Source organism: Rhineura floridana, chromosome 7 (genome assembly GCF_030035675.1).
Source record: "Rhineura floridana isolate rRhiFlo1 chromosome 7, rRhiFlo1.hap2, whole genome shotgun sequence".
Lineage (NCBI taxonomy): Eukaryota > Metazoa > Chordata > Lepidosauria > Squamata > Rhineuridae > Rhineura > Rhineura floridana.
This window is the reverse complement of record NC_084486.1, coordinates 115,909,453-115,928,958: the sequence shown is the minus strand read 5'-3', so window position 1 is coordinate 115,928,958 and position 19,506 is coordinate 115,909,453.

Here is a 19,506-nt window from a genome sequence, read left to right as displayed (position 1 = left end):
TCATGTTCTTGTTAGCCGCCTTGGGCTCATGTAAGAGGAAGGACAGAATAATGATGATGATGATGATGATGATGATGATGAGATGATGATGAACTGGTGTCTCAGACAGAAAGCCAACATAATTTGCCACACACAATTGATGTCCAGCTTAAATACTCACCTGCAAAGACCATCAAGGATGGATGCTTGGAATAGGGCCTTTTCAGCAGTGGCCCCACAGCTGTGGAATTCAATCCCACATGAGTCTAGGCAGGCCCCAACCCATTGTATTTTTAAATGTGGCCTTGAAGACCCATCTCTTTTCTATATCCTTAATGACTAATATAAATCAAACTACAGAGATGGTATTATGGTTTGGTTTATGTATGTTTAGGTTATTTTTTAGGATTTGTTATTTTTGTGCTGGCTCTTAAGTCATTTTACGAGGGTTTATGAAGCCAATGTTTGAAGTGGTTTTAAATTCTATTTTACTGGTTGTATTTTTGTGTGCATTTTGTAAGCTGCTTTGTGAATTTTTTTTCCTAAAAAGGAAGCTGTACATCTGTTAAATTAATAGACATTCTTCCCACTTCACAGAATGAGTATGGGATGAGTAGGGATGGGGGAGAAATTTGATTCAGTTTGCAAAGTGCAGTGTGGGCCTGGCAGCATGAGCATCAGTTTGGCTCTGCACTGTGTTCCACTTCCTGTACCCCTCTCTCTTGGTAAGCAGCAGTGATGCTTGGTGCCCAGAAGCCAGGTATACCACTGGCCTGCCTTCACTTCTAAGTGGAATAACCTTTGTTAGAAGAAAGAGGGGACTGTGACCCTCTTGACTTTCCTAGATTTCTCAGTAGCTTTGATACCATTGATCATGGTACCTGTCTGAATAAATTTCCTCATTTGGGGATTGGAGGGTGTGTGAGTGCGTGCGTGCGTGTGTGTGTGTGTGTGTGTGTGAGAGAGAGAGAGAGAGAGAGGTCCTTTCTGTACTTACTATGTTTAGCCAGAATTTTAAAAGACTAGCTTGTTGGTAATGAATAATTTACCACTTTTTAATCTGTGATATTTTCAATTTATGGTTCAAGTCTTTGCCATTTAGAATACAGCTTTTCACATCATTTCTTTGTATCAGAAATATATTTAAGCAACATACTGCATATCCTCATAGATAAATAATTATAATGTCAGGTGTTAAGTCATGAATCGCAGACTCCAAACAACCCTAACATGGGTTTATGTACTTGGATTTTCTTCCTTAATGTAATGAGAAGCTGAATTTGAATCAACATATTGAGACCCTTGATGTGTGTTTTTTTCCTTTTGAACACTTGAACACTTTATTCCAGGGTTGTTTTTTGGTAACAGCAAGTAATTAACTGTACAGAATATTCAAATCTATTACAATAGTATTTTTTTTAAATCTTTCAACAAGTTACCTCCCTGCCTAATATATTGTGGCCTAGCAGAACAGTTCTATCTGCTTAACAAAAAGGATCCAGGAACAGTGTGTGGAGCTATCAGTGGCACCCATCAAAAAAGAGATAGACACATAACAGGAAAAGTTTGACAGATTGTCCAACAGCCAAGAGTAAGAAGGCCAAGATCACCCAATGAGCTTCATAAGGATTTCAGCCTGGGTCTCCCATGTCATAATCCATTGTTGTAATGCTCTAATATGATTATGATGATGTCGTCATCAGTGGTATTTTAGATAACAACATCAAGAAAGCCGCTTGTGCCCTGAAGTGCTTACTATCTAAAATTTGACACACGGGAGGCAATTGGGTGGGGCAGGAGAATGAACATGAGGGTAAACAGCTGATCCAAAATTTTACTTCCTCCCAATTTCACAGTCTCATTCATAAATGTGGGAGGGGCCATTTGAGGAGAGAGAGAGGAAACTTACCACTCCAACTACTGGTGGACACTTCCCTCCCACACCTGAAGCCTCCATCAGAGTAACACTATGTCATGATGTAACATCATTTGGGGTGAGAGGAATGAAGGTCATCTATTGACAGCCTCTAGGAAGATGAGGGGTGATAAGTTTTGCTTCCACTCCAGCTTTGCCTTCCTGTCTCCACACTTTTTGGAGGATTTCCCTGTAATTTGCACCCCTCAAATCTGAGCAAAAAGTGCTCATCAGAGAAGGGGCAAAAACCTTCAGCTCATCTTTTGTTATGGGTACTTAGAATTAGTATCAGTAGGGCATGAGACCTAAAGGGTTGTGTTTTGTGGAAAATATGGGTTTCAAAGAGAAATGTGAAGGAAAGAAACAGATATGGCATCCAGGGTCCATAGCTCAGATGCTGGAATCCCCAGCATCTCCGGGTAGGGCTGGAAAAGACTCCTGTCTGACCCTTGAGAGCTGCTGCCAGTTAGTGTAGACAATGCTGAACTAGATGAAATAATGGTCTGACTCAGTATAAGGCAGATTCCTTTGTTCTTTTGCAAATATAAGGAACAAGAAGAAAGAGCGGACACTGGATGGGCAAGAGAAACAGTCAGGTCCTGAGAATCTAAAGGACCATCCTCTTCCATTTACTTGCCCCATTGCCTTAAGATTTGCCAGGAAAACCCCTCTTTGGCTGCATTTGACAAGAGTTTACAAGGACTAGGACCTTTGAAGTGGTGGTACCATTGCTGCAGAACTTGTTCAGAGCGTTATCCAAGGCCTGTGGAATTGGTGGTCATGAGTCGGCTCAGGACTATAATCTGCATTTTACAGTTTATTTATTCCACATTTTCAGTTTTCACATTCAATTTGAAGTACCCCGGGAAAGGAGTTAGGCATGGCGATATCTCCAGCAGAACTTGATTAACCTAATTTAGAAAAAAAGAGTGGATTACCTGAATGTTAATCATGGAGCTAAAAAAAAAAATCACCAAGGAAAATATGATTATTGTTCTCCTGGATGTTTACAGCACAGTTTCTGTGCCTCACCCACAGATTTGTTGCCTGACTTTTATTAGAAAAGGTCAAATTTTGAGTAATTGTTTGATGGTATAATTAAGCCTAATTAACAAGTAATTCCAGGAAGACTGAACTATTATAGCGGTGATTTTGTAGTGATAGACTAACAGAGAAAGTTACTTCATTTTTAACTCCTTAATCACTTTTTCTCTACTTATTAAAAAAAAAGAAAGAAAAGGAAGTAGACACTCATTTGCCCCTGTCCACAATAGCATGAGTGTAGTTACAGATTCAGTCATACAGATGGATCATCTGTTGGAGGTACTGAGGTGTTGGATGAAGGGGCTCAGCTCCATCAGTACTGCAAAGGGCACAGAGCACCAGCACTGACATGGAGAACCCTGTGAACATCCTAAACATTAAGGACTTCTACCCTAACCTCTAACTTAAATGTGTGATGTGGGAAACCTATATGGAGCAACATACGGCTCATTTCTCACTGTATCATTGGAAACAAATTTATTTATTTATTATTAAATTTGTTTCCCACCCTTTCTCCCAAAGGAGCCCAGGGCGGCAAACATCAAAATGTTACTATAATATTTAAAATAAAATAAAACGTATTTTAAAAAGCAATTAAAACCCATCTAAAAACACCTTTAACACAATCACATGCCCTCGCAGTTACTAATTTCACAGTTGCCATGGCCAGTATCTATCAGGCATCAAATGCCTGAGTAAACTGGAGTGCCTTGAAATTTCTCCTGAAACTCAGTAATGAGGGAGACAGACACACCTCACCTCACCAAACAGGCATTTCACAAATGGGGAACCACCACTAAGAAGGCCCTGTCATGGCTCAATGCCAACTGGGCAGCAGCCTGAGACAGCACCACCAAGGGGTCCTTCCCTCCCGATCATAGGGCCAAGTTGGTTGATATTGGGGGAGGCACTCCTTAAGGCACTTGGGTCCCAAGGCATTTAGGGCTTTCTGTGTTAGCACTAATTAACCTCTTGAATTGGGCTCGGTAGCTCACTAGCAGCCATATCATCCATGAAAGAAGCCATCTATTCAGAAGGGCTGGCTAGAGAATATCAGAAAATCACAAGGAAAAACAACAACAGCCCAAATGCAGCAGGTGCTTTTTATTAAATGTATTTATGAAAAGTTTTCCTGCCATTGTATTCAAGGCATTGTGCAACAATCTATAAACATAAGTAATAAAATACTCGTGAAATCATAGAACACACATCTCTCATGAAATAAACAATTCACAATTGCAGTTTACATGAAACTTCCATCTCAGGGCAGGTAGATGTACAAGCCTAACAAAACAACTAGGTTGTCACTTGCTAGGGAATAAAATTAAATAATAGAAATAGCCAAACAGTTATTTCACAGTGTTAGCACAAGAACTGAGAAAACCCTCGTCAGGGTCCTCGTTGACATAATCTCCTAAAAGAGCCTCCCACAATAGATGGGTAGGAAATATACAGAAGGGAATTCCAAGAGAAAAGCAACACACAAGCAATTTGGAGGATAAATGTAACACTTTGAATTGAGCCCTTGACTGGTAACAAGGTAACTAAATACAATATTTATTGGAGAATTAGATGTCATCTGTATTTTGTGCTGGTGTCCTTCTCTGGGGGCAGAATAAAATCTGGAAAATGCTTCCAAATATCTTTATGGGCTTCTCTGCTTCTGCCCCCTCCCCCCCCAAAAAAGGTAGTCTAACCTTTATCACCATGCAATGCATACAGAGCAATATTTTTATCTATCCATGAGTTTCAGAAAATGTATATATATTCCTCCCAGCATTGTTAATGGAACCACGTCATATTTCTTGGTTGACTTTGGTTAATGACAAGAACATTTCAATATATGACAAGAACATGTTTGTTAATATTGAGGACAGACATTACAATGTTCACTCTTGCTTGGATATATTCTCCATTCCTATCTCTTCCTTGTCATTGTATTTGGATTCTTCTCAAAGCATGATGCACATATGTTTCTTTCTCTGGAATCTTGTGTATGTGATCTTTTTTTTCAAGTAGCGTTTTGGGGGGCAGGAGTGTGTGGTGGAATGTATCCATCTGTGTTATGTCCCTTCCTTCAACTGATGCCTTTTCTTTCTGTATAAACAACCTGCTGCTGCTGTTTTTTAGATCTAGAGGAGAAACACTCTGTACCACAGCTCCTTTTTTTCCCCCAAGTTCTTTGGAATTCATCATATGGCCAGCATGTGATACCTTTATCCTGGCCCCCTAACAGCGATGCTGATGTTCTGTTCTTTTAGGTTTATTCCCCTCTGTTAATTTATTCAGTCCCTTCTCCCCCACCCCCAATCAAACTCATTTGAATGGATGGTCAATTTAGAACCATTCTATATTTCTAAAGCAGGGTGGGGGATGTTTTGGGGTCCAAGGGCCAGATCTTTATGCAGCCCCACCCTGTGGACTAACTTTGACAGGGAAACCTACCTGTCTATCATATGACATCACATTGTTGACAGGTGGATTGTCAAAATCCCTTGCGCATGGTCCCTGAGCTTGGGAACCACAGCACAAGTGGTATTGCCAGCCCTATGCTTTGCAAGCCAGCCCGTGCTGCTCCTTTCAACCTCTGACATTGGAGGTTGAAAGGAGGAGCACAAAGAGGCCTGCCCCACACTGATTCTTTGAACCACTGACTTTAACGTTTGAAAGGGGGAGTGTGGAGTTTTCAAAGCCCGCCTTGTGCTGATCCTTTCATCTAGCAATGCTCCTGCCGCCCATCATCTGATGGGTGGTTGGAAGCGCACTTTGTTCTTGCAAAGAAGCAGTTGGGAGCCCACGTTAAGCCTGATTGTTCCTTTGAAGCCCTGCCCTTACCCACCCCATACCTGATATCATGTATGATGTCAGGTATAGGGCGGATGTCTGTGGTTTCTCCAAAATTGCTTCATGGGCCAAATGGGGAGGCCTGTCAGGCTAAGTTTGGTGCATGGGCCAGAGGTTCCTCACTCCTGCTTTACAGCTTGGGAAAAGTATTGCAATAATTTGATTAGAAGAACAGACTTTAGTAGAAATCTGTAAGTTAAACCAACAGGAAAGGCCATCAGCACAGATCTGCTATTTATACGAACTTCCCCAAGACAAAGACAAAGAAAAAGACAAGAAACAAAACAAGGCACAAAACCTTAGTTAAGCAGTAAAGACATGGAATACGACCTCTTAGCTGGAGTTGTTGCTTGCATATTCATTACATTTTATGCACTTTCTCCTAAAATACACATTTCTGAACACATTATTTGGCTGAAGAACTGCATCACAGCATTCAGAGAAATGCACATTTTGAAGAATAGCTGTGTTTTAGTTCATATATTGTTTCAGAAAGTGTGAATTAGGTAGATTCACATTAAAATGTGAACTAAACTGAACTCCCCCATACTTACATGTGGTTCAGTAGTGGTGATAGGGTTTCTTAACCCTTTATCCTTGTACTATTTTAATATTGAAATCCCTCCTCAAGCTGATTTTACCTCCACTGGCCAGGTTCATGTTGGAAAAGATGCTCCTTCAGGCACATGGATCCCAAGCCACCAAGGTCTTTAAAGCAGTTTGTTCTTGGAAAGCTTTAAGCAGCTAGTACTGTTTTAGAACTGGCATGTTGCATTCCTTTCAAATGGTGTCAATTAGAAGTTAGTGGCTGGATTACCTGAAGTATGGATTACCTGAAATTTCTAAGAAGTCTTCAAAGGCAGTCTTACATATAAAACATGACAGTGATCTAATCCAGAAGTTATCAGAAGATGGGTAACTGTGGCTGGGGCGCTGCTGTCCAGGAAGGCTTGCTGATGACTAAGCTGCTAAAAGGTACCCAATGCCAGTTGAAGGTGCAGTGACAAAACTAGATCAATCAGCACTCCCAGAAATCTGATCACTTAGGATGATCCAAAAGAGCTTCAACACCACCTTCCCATTTGGATGAACAAGCTACCAATGGTTTCTTCATCTTGTCATTATAGAGTTTACATTTATTACCACTTACCCTGGCCACTGTCACACCATACATTTATACCACTATTATTCTGTTTTAAACAGTCATGGATTCCCCCAAAGAATTGTGGGAAATGTAGTTTGTGCAGGGTGCTGAGAGCTGTTAGGAGACACCTAGTCCCTTCACAGAACTACAATTGCCAGCGTGGTTTAACAGTCAATCCCTCTTCTCAGACAAGTCTGAGGGGCATAGGGTTCTCCTAACAACTCTCAGTACCCTTTACAAACCACTCTTCCAGGATTCTTTAGGGGAAGCCACAACAGTTTAAAGTGGAATAATAGTGAAATAAATGTATTGTGTGAATATGGTCCCTGTCTATACTGTTCCCAGGCACTAATTTAGCACTCAGGGATATTGGGTCATGAGTTGTGTTTTTAAGACTGAAGCTAGAAGCTCCAGTGCAGGGCTGGAACCAATAACATAGTATATATTAAAAGTGGCTGTTCCTCAGCCTGAGGGACCTGATGTGCCCCACTCACCATCAAATTTTGGTGGGTGACAAAAAGAGTAGAAAAAGTAAATTGCCTAGTGAACTGATGGGGATTTAAATTGACCTCTTGCCAACAATCAGATTGATCATTTGATAAGTAGGGAGGGGATGATAGCATGGAAATCTCTGCTGCATGGATCAGCGGCTGTGTGTCTATGCATGTATCTATGCACCCTGTGTGGAATTATGTATCCTGTACATGTGACAGTGTGGGATGGGCACACCTACCACTGGCATGTGGCCCCCTAGAAGGTTGAATATGGGTAGATGTGGCCCTAATGTCAAAAAAAGGTTAGGCATACCTAGTATTCAACACTAATGAGACATAAATTCAGAGGAAGCTTTCACCAGTGGTCCCAGCCAGGATCTTCAGCCAGGAATCAAAATGAGGAAAGAACTTGTCATGGGCAGGACAGTGGAAGATCAAGGCATGGGATAAGTCAAGGCAGGAGTCACCATGGACAGAAAGGCAGAAACAGGCATGGCTGGTAGTGTGCAGGACAACCAGAGCAGATTAGAAAGTGAGTACTTAGGTCACAGGAAGTGGTAGCAAGGTAAGAATCAAACCCAAGATTTGTGAGGGGACAAAATGGGCTCCTGGGTTGGTACAGCAAATTCAGCAGAGGACTGAGCACAAACAGCACAATGGCTATGACCTAGTGAACATGCATAATAATTACATAGCATAACAATGTGTGATTTGCCTCTTACTGTACAATCCTAAGGCTGGGGCAGGAGTGTACTGAAGTTGGTGCATCTGCCATATTTAATGCCCTTTGGGGCTCTTCATGGCAGGGTGGAAGTGAGGGCAGACTAGTGCAAAAGTGCTTCCCACTCTTTTTCTGTTTTGCTTTTGCTTTTCAACATTTCTCTTCCTATGGGAAATAATGGGAGGGAAACAAATGGCATTGCACTTCACTGGCTGAGTTCGTGCAGTCTCTAGTTTGCAGGGCATGTTTGGGGGATTGGGCAGGCATTTAACCCTTCATATCCAAGTCTTCTCCTGGTCCTCCCCTGTCACACACCCCTCTGTCCTGGTGCATAGCCTTCTCAGTCCTACCAATGTCAAAGCTCCAACATCAGTAGAGCCAGGGCCAAGGAAGTTTGAGTGGTAGTAGGGATGGGGAATCTGACACTGGATTTCCCTCTCTGAGGTCAGAGGTGATTGATTAAGGAAGAGGTATTTCTGATTAGCAGTAGCTGTAATAATCCAGACCAACACCTCACCTCCAGATTTCTCCCTATTTTACAATGAAGACAGTTGTTTTTATTGAAAAAATGTTTCATGCTATAATCATATACCTCCAAATGGATGTTCTGCAAAACACATTTTGTATTTTTATGGCTCATGCTGTTTTCTTTTTTGGGGGGGGTCAAGATGAAACATTCTGAGTGATTTGTGGAAATGGAAACTTTTGGTAAATTTAACTAGGCATCTAAACATACCATCCCACCTAACTGGCTTGTCCCTGATTATTCACAGGCATATATCATGTGAAGGCAGTTTAACTTGGGATCACGCCATCACTCTGGATTTAGAGTTGATGTGTTTGCAGCACAGCATACTGCTCTAATCTGACGATGCAGCAGCTGCATAATGTAACAACTTAATTTATTATTGTAATATGTACACCCCTGTTCTAATGAAGGGCTGTGGGTGGTTCCTTTAAATCTTCATAGGAGCACCTTGTTATTAGCAGCAAAGCCAGTATTTCAGTGTCTTTAACTTCTAGCTGTTTCCAGTCCCAGGTTCCAGAAGAACTATTTTTTTATATAGCAAGCTCTGGCTTGCTCTTACAGATTACCTGAGTTTACTTATTTGAACTTTAGTTATATGCTTTCACATTTGGGACCTGAGTACCTGGATACCTTATGAATGACATTTTTCCATGTGATCTTCCCTACATGCTCCAATCATCAACTTTTCCAGATCCCACAATCCCTTAAAATGAGACTGGTGTCAACCTGGGGAAGGGCTGTCGCTCAGTGGAAGAGCACATGCAGAAGGCCCCTGGTTCAATCCTTGGCATATCCAGGTAGGGATATTTGGGAGAAATTTCAGTCTGAAACCCTGAGAAGCCAATGTCAGTCCATGTACACAATACATTGGTCCCATCTGCACTATACATTTAAAGTAGTATTATACCACTTTAAACAGTCATAGCTTCCCCAAAAACCCTGGGAACTGTAGTTTTAAAGCGTGCTGAGAAATACCTTTTTCCCTCATAGAGGTATTATTCCCAGAGTTCCTTGGAAAGAGAGATTGGCTGTTAAACCACTCTGGAAATTGCACTTTGTGAGGAGAATAAGGGGTCTCCTAACAACTCTCAGCACCCTTAAAAAACTACAGTTCCCAGAATTATTTGGGAAAGCTATAACTGTTTAAAGTGGTATGATACTGCTTTAAATGTATAGTGCAGGTAGGACCTGAGCTACATGGACCATGGGTCTGACTCAGTATAAGGTAGCTACCTATGGTTAGAGTATTTTTCTGTTGTGGCACTTACTATCCTATGGAAATGCCTTGCCAAACTATGTTGGTCTGGACTGATCATTATATTGCTTCATGCAATTGGTGAAGGCTTGGCTCTTTGAAAAGGTCTTCTATTTTGACAGCAAGTAATTTTTCGTTGATTAAACTTTATGCTCATTTTTGTATCATCGAATTCCTTGTGTTGCAGTCCCAATAAAAAAGCTAAACTCAGGAGTAAGGATGGGGGGGAAATTAAACTCAATTTGCACTTAAAGGCAAAACTGCCTAATTCGCACTTTCTGAAACAAAACATGAACTGAAACACAGCCATCCTTCAACATTTGCACTTCTCTGAATTTTGCAGTGCAGTTCTCCAGCCAAGTAATGTGTACAAAAGTGCATATCCTGGGGCAAAGGGTCCATAAAAATGCATATATTAGTGAAAATAGCATACAAAAATGCATTACTTCAGGACAAATTGGTTTGCAAAAATGTGGATATCAAGGAAATTTACAAACAAACATACACATATTAGGAGAAATTTGCACCAAAATACTGGTGAAGTTTCTTGAGGACTTTTTTTATTGTAAATTGATATGGAAATGTGAAGAACTGAACTTAAGATTAGAAAAATAAGTTGATGGATTCACCCTTTCCTTTTCAGGAGAGAAGCTTCCATTTTGTTACCCTTCAGTGGAAGCTTCCATTTTGTGGTGATAATGTATTTATTTAGTAGATTTCTACTCTGCCTTTTGAATACAGTCCTCAAAGTGGCTCTCAACAGCTATAAACATACAATGGATACACCAGAAGCACACGCTTAAATAAAAAGAAAAGACAAGAAAAGCAACCAGTTCAGATAGAGCCGAGTTAACATGTGATGTACTTTCCCACAGGGCAGCTGATGCTCATTGGTCCTGGGTCAAGAGAGGGCACAGTTCAGCTAGAACAGAAGCAGGTGTCTGATGTTATTGTCTTCACTTGCCTACTTTTCTCCCTCCCTTGCATTCCTTCTCAGACAATTGGTGATTATGATGGCAGCAATGTGATTCTCACTCCACATATTAGCTTTTTTTCACTCTTAATTATACAGCCATACCAAATTTTTCTAGTACTCTAGAGCTCAGGGCCCTGTAGGAAAGTACAGGTGTCATCGTCCTCTGTGGCAAAACTGAGAATCCAGGTGTTCATCAAATGCAAACTTGCTTAGTTCCAGCAAGGTGTCTGCATCCTCAGACCACAACATTGTTACTTTACACCTGCTGTCCCTCTCAAACAGGTGAAATCCAACAACACCACATTTCTGTTCTGTTATGGTTGCATCATCACATATCTTTGGGACTTTGGATGGGGTTCCAAATCTTGCCAGGTTGTTTAGTCTTCCACTTTATCCACTGGTACTTAATGAAGGAAAAGCTGCAAAGTTTTTTCAAAAAAACCAAGTGCTTTTGGACACCAACAGCTCTGTGATTATTGAGGGTTGATTTTGTGATGATGTGTCTTTTCACCACTTTGAACTATCAGAGCCCAATTTCATGCTGTGCGAATTCACTAATCATGCAACAAGGTAGCAATCAGATGGTGGGCAGGTGATTAGTTCGCTCTAGGTTTTCACAGAAAGAAGCAGAAAACAAGGACAAGATCCATCACCTAATTACCATCTGGAAATATGTTTACTATAAGGTGCAAAAATTGGGCCCAGAAAGTCCCACATTGGTCTAATCCAGGGGGGCAAATTTAGGGTATACAAAAATACCCAATATAGTCAAAATATGAAACAGAGCTAGTGTTGGACTATATTAGAGCATTCTAAGCAGCCATTGGTCATTCTTCTCATTTATTAAATTTTTTATATCTGTATTTCATTGTATACTAAAATAAGGCATTTAGGTAAATTCTGTTAAATGTGTCCAATAATAAGAATATTAGATTGCATTTATGTACCTTTTCTTTTCTTATTTGCTCATAAATAAAACAATCCCAGGTAGATTTCATCAAAAGTATGTTGCAATAAATTTGTATTAAGTTTCAACAGGAGTCTAAAGACAGTGATGAAGAGCATTTCTCATCAAATACTTGGAAATTAATCTGGCAGTCTGACCCAGTAACCGACATGCATACTAAAACACTGATGTGAATTGAAAATAAAATAACCACGCTTGACAGATATAATAGTTTAAGTGATTTCAAATTAACCACATCCCACTGACCGCAACTGAAGAATGTGTTCATTCTCCCGCAATGAAACATGCTCTAGGGACTCATTATACAGAGCAGAGTAAGTAAAAACAGAGTGGAGTAATTGATGCTGAGGATGAAGAAAGAATGACAGCTATTTAATGATTCTCAAACTTATACATAAAGATATCACAAGTGCCTAATGTATTATTTTTCCCTTTTCAAACTAGGTATATAATAGGCTTACTTCGGTATTGCATAGCAATTGCAACACTTGATATAGCTTTTAGGGCTAATGAATTATGACCCCCAAAAAGGCATCAGTCGCTACATGGGAAGACTGGATAACAAACATCTTGTGCCACTATGATTGTGCCTGTGGATATATCATGTGGCCAAGCCTTCAGTGGAAGAAGCAATTTATGAAGAACCCCCATTCTCATCTCCATCAGCCTCCATCCCATTCTAATTACTTTTTTTGAATAGTAAGGTTTCAGATTATTTTGTATTTGTTTGTTTGTTTGTTTGTTTGTTTATTTAAAAAAAATCCTTCATGGGTGTATTCAATGTAGTGTTTAGTTGAATGTTCTGCTGGTGCAAGGATTTTTCCAGCACATGAAACATCTCCCCCTCTCTTTTCCTCTCACACCACCTAAATCTGTTCTGGGGTTTTCCCCAACCCTCTGAAGCAGATTGGGGGATGGCGTGGGGCACGCAGAGGGGGAGAACAGTGGGAGAATTCCCTTAGCTCTAGTTGAAGTCATTTCACTAGCGCAAAGATTTAGTTGAATACTGCCTATTTTTTTTCAGTGATCCAGAGGGGATATTAACAAAGGAAGAAAGAGATGGGAACTCTTGGACATTAATTACAAAAAGACATTGGTCTAGGGCAGCCAACCTGGTACTCTCCAGTTGTTTTGGACTATAGATGGCCATCAGGACCACCGGCAGATAGGTAGAAAGGGTCCATGTCTACTGGGCCCAGGGCCAGCAGGGGCCCCAGATTCTTAATTTTCATTTTTTAAAAAAAATATGTTTCTAAGTGCTCTGGGAAAAAAAGTTATGGACCAAAATGTGACCTACGCCACTCTTACAATTTCTATGAAATAAGATAGCCAGCTGCGCCAATCCCTGCCCTTTCAGGTTTCAGTCAATGAGTGAAGTTTGACTTATGATTGACAAGAGCCTTGTTGAACACCAGGCAATAATTAGAAATCCTTGCTGAAAAGAGCTGCCTTTTCCTGCTTGTCTCCGCATATTGGTTAATGGTGTGCATGTGTACATCACGTGAATTGAGTAAGTTTATAGATTTCAGCAGCACCACATGTGCCTGCCTGCCCATTTTTTTCTTTCTGTACACATCCAGCACGAGGTCCAGAAGATCAAAGAAGCACACACAAAACAGCAGGATCTTGGTATGCATGCACAGTAAACAACTTCAGTGATGATGATAATAAAAGTGTACAGGTGTTTTCAATTATTTGCAAAATAGCTTATTATATATTTTATCTATCAAATAATTTTTGAACAGAAATAAAAAAGTGTACATGCAACTTATTATGCCATTACAATGTGTTATAGTATTCTGAATATAAGGAGTCACACAAGTGTAAATTTTTCTGGGTTGCTCGAATTCATAGCCTGTTTTGAAAACCTTCACAATATGAGGCTTTAATCCTATGGTCACTTTTCTGAGAGTAAAGATGCAATCCTAATCACATATATCTGGAAGTAAACCTAATTGAATTCAATAGGATTTACTTTTGAGTAGACATCGTTAAGACTGTGCTGTAAATCAATGGGATTTTTGAACACATGTAGCATAGAATTGTGTTGTTAATCCTTCTCTCCCCCCCATCCTATTTTTAATACAATTAGGCAGGGCTCACTTTAGTGTCACTGCTGTTATTTGGCAGGAAACTAATACTGTTTTATAAAAAAGAAATGTTTTGAAATGACCAACTGGTTTTGACAATAAATTATTTTATGCAGTGTATGTATTTTTACATTTCCAGTGTGTGTGTATGGAGTGTTTCCAACCACACTGTGAGGTTGGTTAAGCTGAGAGTTCATTCACTTAAGCTGCACATGCTTACAATTATTTTATTTGTGTGTGTTGGCAACTTTTTTATATAATTTGCTGTAAATATCAGGACTGTGGAATGTTGTAGTTAAAGCAGTGGGAAGCTGCCTTTGTGCATGTTTCTCCCCACAACCACTACATGGTTTATGAATATCCCATGTCCCAGGCCATGGTCTGAAGGCACATGAGGCCAGTACCCTGCTGAAGCTAAGCAGGGTCAGGTCTGGTCAGTGCCTGGATGGGAGACTGCCTGGGAATCATATGTAAGCTGCTTTGAGTTTCTATCATGAAAATAAAGGTGGGGTGTAAATATAATAAATAAATAATATGACATGATATACTTGATATATGCCATCCTGGGCTCCTACTAGGAGAAAGAGAGGGATATAAATCTAATAAATAATAATAATATTTGCACTTTGCTTTTCTTCCTGGGTCCTACCTCTCCCTTTTATCATTGTAACAACCCTGTGAGGTAGGCTAGGCTGAGAGTTGCTTCAGTCAAGCTGCATATGCTTTGTGTGTGCATGTATGTGAGTGTGTTATTTATCAGAGTTGATATTGTGCTGTAAAATATCAGGATGTTGAATGTTGCAGTTAAAGCAAGTTCAACAACCCTGTGAGGTAGGTTAGGCTGAGAGCTGGTTCAGTCAAGCTGCATAAGTTTTTTAGCTGCTGCAATCTTTTTAATGTTATTTTAATATTTAAATGTTATTCAGACATGTTATTATGGGTTTTGAATTATTTGTAACTGTTGTAAAATGTCTTGTGAGGGCAGAACGCTGAAAGGACGGTTAAATTTTTGTTAAATAAAAAACATCTTAAATCAAGACTGTGGATTCAAAATAACTGTTAATATTGGTAATATATGTACATAAGCAGCAATTCTTGCTAAGAGATTGCTAGGGGGTATAGGTGGGTGACAATTTAGGGACCCAATCTCTATAGAGTGTGCCGGGCCCAGGAAATCCTGTTGGCACCCCTGGCTCCCATCAGCTCATCCCATGCTGGTGCAGGCTGATTGAAGCTGTAGACCCAAACATCTGGAGAGCGTGAAGTTGGCAAAGACAGGTCTAGGGGCATCTGAAGCTAGCTTGCTGTCAGAGGATGCCAACCAAAATGACTTTCGGGACTTATAAAATGTTTGGTTTACTTTATTATGCAGCCATGAGAGTGGCCGTATACTATAGCCAGCATTGATTTTTCACATTCCCCAATGTTAAATTGAAAATACCCCATGCCATTCTGTTGCTTCCCATAAGCTCATTTCAAAACAAAATCTTACAAAACTTATAGTCCTGAACTCAGAAATGCTTGCTTAACAACCCTCTAAGTTTTCATGGCGATACACAAAACAGTCAGAGAGAACAGAGAATTCCAAGTGTAAAGCAAGAGAAAAAAATCCAGACCCCTATTGGACTTTTTTCTGTCAGTGGTCTCATAAATTGTTGAAATTAATTAAAAATTTAGCCATGTTCACAGAGTACCTGTAATCCATTACTGACCTTGCCCCATCCTCTGACCTTCATCTTCTGTAGTTTAAAAGTTTAAAGAATGCATGTCTGATTTTTAATTAATTTAAGAAATTTAACACTAGAATCTATAATAGTGCAGGCATACTCAGTACGAATCAACTGTCAGAGTTCTAAAAGCCAGATTCACAGCTGTTTGGCTTGGCTAGTCAGGGGGCCACACTCACACTAGACATTTTTTCCACTTTAAACAATCATGGCTTCCCCCAAAGAATCCTGGGAAGTGGAGTTTGTGAAGGGTGCTGAGAGGTGATAGGAGACCCCTATTCCTCTGACAGAGCTCCAGTGACCAAAAGGGTTTAACACTCAGCCCCTCTTCTGATGATTGCAGCCCTGAGAGGGGAATAGGGTACAATATCTCAGCGAGGAGGTCAGGTCTCCTGCTCCCCTGGTGCATTCACTACTGCTGCCCAATTTCCCTGCTTTTTAAATTTTGATAGAAATATCTGTTGGCTATAGGTACATTTTTAAACTGCAAGGGTTTTTTGCGTATTAGTGAATTTATACACATTTTCTTCTAGATGATGAACTAGTGTCATTGATCTATGAGCATTTAAAGCAGAATACCTGGTTCAATCTGTATTCTCCACAAAATGCCCCCCCCAAAAGCTTCATTTCTGCACCTGTAGAAAACATTAAACAATTCTAAGTCAGGAAGACCAGTGTCAGCCAGTATGGAGAATCAGGCTGGTATTGCCAGCTCAGTTTGCTGAATGCACAAAATAAATTAACAATTTGTGTAAAATATGATGGCTTCTTGAGAGGTTCACAGTGGGCAACCCTGAGGTTGTCACTCTCAAGATGAAGAGCTGGGACAGTATGACTTCTGCAGAGGTTGACTTCTTTTATTTATTGTTGTTATTATTATTTCCCTCCCTTCCTCCCAGAAGGAACCCATGGTGGCAAACAAAAACATTAAAAACATATTTAAAACAAAACAAATTTAAAAACAAATCTTTAAAAAGATTTTGAGACTTATAGATGGCGGGGCAGTTGGGGAGAGGAGGCTGAAGGCCAAACTGCATTTTACATGAATCACATGGCTTGCCCCTCAATGCAGGATTTCCCCCCCACAAATAGCGAGGGTGGGGTGGGGGGCCTAATCTAGATTGGGACTCTAGCATGGGAGTGGGGTGAAGCTTTAAACATTTGCCCACCCCACTGTGATCTTGAATCAGATCAGGATTCCTATGCCAGCTATTTGTATGAGAGGAAACACACATTAACTTCAGTGGGAGCTCTCCCTCTGCCTCCCCCCCCAGTTCACTTCTTTGACATATTCATTTTGAGATTGACTAGCAATTGTGTGGTGAGGGAGAGAAGGTTAAGGGTCAAACTACATGCTATATTAATCATGCAATTTTCCTTAAGTGCAGGATTTTTCTTTCACAAATAGTCAGTGTGTGTGCGGGGGGCGGGGGAGGACAAAGACAGCATGAATAAAGAGTTAAAGCCTCCTATCCCAGCTTCAGTCTCCTACCTCAAATCCTGGAGAGCTGCTGCCAGTATTGTCCAAGAGATGATACTGAGCTAGATAAACCAGTGGTCTGATTCAATATAAGACTGCTTTATATGTTTGTAAATTCCAGAATCCCAAGTTAAATCATACACACACAGAGGCAATTTTTGAAATAATGGTTTTGCACTTAAGAGCAAATCATTGATTAATGTAAGGTAGTTTGCTCCTGAGTGACCCACAAGATCTTAAAGGGTTTAAAGGGGAAAGTATTTGTTCACTATCACTGACTACTGATTGACTAGTAATGTATCAGTGATTAGGTATCTGAGAGCACTTTACCTATTCTGAACCTCTTATGGCAGTGGTGGACAACCTCAGACCTGGGGCTGAATGTGGCTCTCAAGGCCTCTCTATATGGCCCTCAGAATTCTCCTTGGTTTTGCCTGGCTGGAATGTGTCCTTGAACTCTATAATGCTTTTTGCTTGTCTGGATGGAGGGTAGAGAGAGGTGTGTAAAAATGTGTAGAATCTAGCCTCCTATACAAAGGTATAGTTTTCATTCATTGCTTTGTACACTTTTATCTCTGGCCCTGCCCACCACTGGCTTGTGGTCCTCAAAAGGTTGGTCAGAAGGGAAGCAGGCCCTCGTAATGAAAAGGTTCCCCACTCCTGTTTTTAGGAACATTCCCCTCTAATTTTATTACTGCTGAGTCTTGGGAGAATTGCAAAACCTAAAATTCCAGTTTTGAAATTCCTTTCATCAGTGATTCTCAGAACCTATATTTGGTGTCTGGATCTTGAGACCTGCTGGAATGGGAGCACCCACTGTTGCCTTCATTCCAAACACATTTACTTAGAGGTAATTCCATTGATTTCGATCTAAAGATGGCAACCTTAATAGTTATACTGAAGCTATCAATTACAGTCCCAATGTTCAAATTTCTGTCAAGATACAAACGTGAGTAGCACCGAAGGCTCAACAGGAAAAAAATGCATTTGGATAGTGATGTGCACAGAAAATTAATACTGTATGTGCATTATAGCAGAATACTCTACTAGCACCATCTGTGCCCGTTGACTGCAGGTAAAATAAACGCAATTTTCAAATTCAAGGGGAAAAAAGATGTCTTCCCTACACTACATTAGAAATTAACATACTCTGTTCTCCTTTCTTACTGGTTGTCCATTCTGCCAGTGCCATACACCTTAAGGCCAAACATGAGTTGTGATAGGTTGTCACACGGTTCAAAACATTATAGATGAAATCCTTCCGGGAGCAGCAGCTGGCTTGTTTTGTAAGCTATACAGTTATTTGGCAGTAATAGGGCTGCACAAGTGCCTGAGGTTTTCTCAGATGGTTAAGCTTTTTTTTCTCCAGGGATTCTTTTTAAAAATAAAATAATAAAATCGTCTTTGATTGTGAGGAATTCATGCTCTGCAATATGTGCTTAAGGCCAAAGCCTAACCATTATTTTGCATTATAGCCTTTCAAGACCTTTCCCTTATAAATAAGGGAATTTGAAAGCTGCCCATTAATATGTTGAGTCAAAATGTATTATTCTAAAAGGGGGGGGGGAATTGGCACATTAGTCGTCTTTGAAATGCAGAACAAATTCTATTACTATATTCTCCACATCCAACAAAAGGCATGCTTTGTCCGCAGAACCAGAGAAATTAGTGATAAAAATGGCTGGGAAGGCAATCTTTTCTAGGCTCCTCATTAATGTGAAATTATACCCTAGAGTCTATTCTCAATTGCTTTGTCCAATCTCATTTCAAATTATCTAGTCAGACAATGGGTTCAGTTCTAACTCAACTGAAGTCAGTGGGAACATCTCTACTCTGAATATAGTAGGGTAAGGTCTCTCTACCCAATGATACACATGGGGTATTCTAGAAAGATGTTTTGCATCATGCCTGAACTCAGATGGCTCATTCACACATTCCTTTTTTTAGCAATGAATTTAATTTTAAAAAAAGAATAAGAGAATGTGAGTATGAACCACATGTAGAAACAGATTGCTGCTCATGGAACTTTCCTTCTCCCTTCATAAATAACTACTATGAAGGCAGTGCCAATTCCATGTTTTGGAGCTCTGCTCAGCATGATGTACCCAGTGGGTCTCTTTGCTAATCAGGCCCATCTCCTCCACACTTCTGTTCCTGCTACACATTGACATGCCTCTCCCTCTAGGCCCAATCTGTACATCCACTCTTCACTTTGGGGAAGGACCATAGTTTGATGCTAGAGTCTGTGCTTTGCATACAAAAGGTGCCAGATTCAAGCCCAAGTGTCTCTAGGTAGCAATCTCCAGGAAAGATTCCTGTCTGAAACCTTGGAGAACCAGTG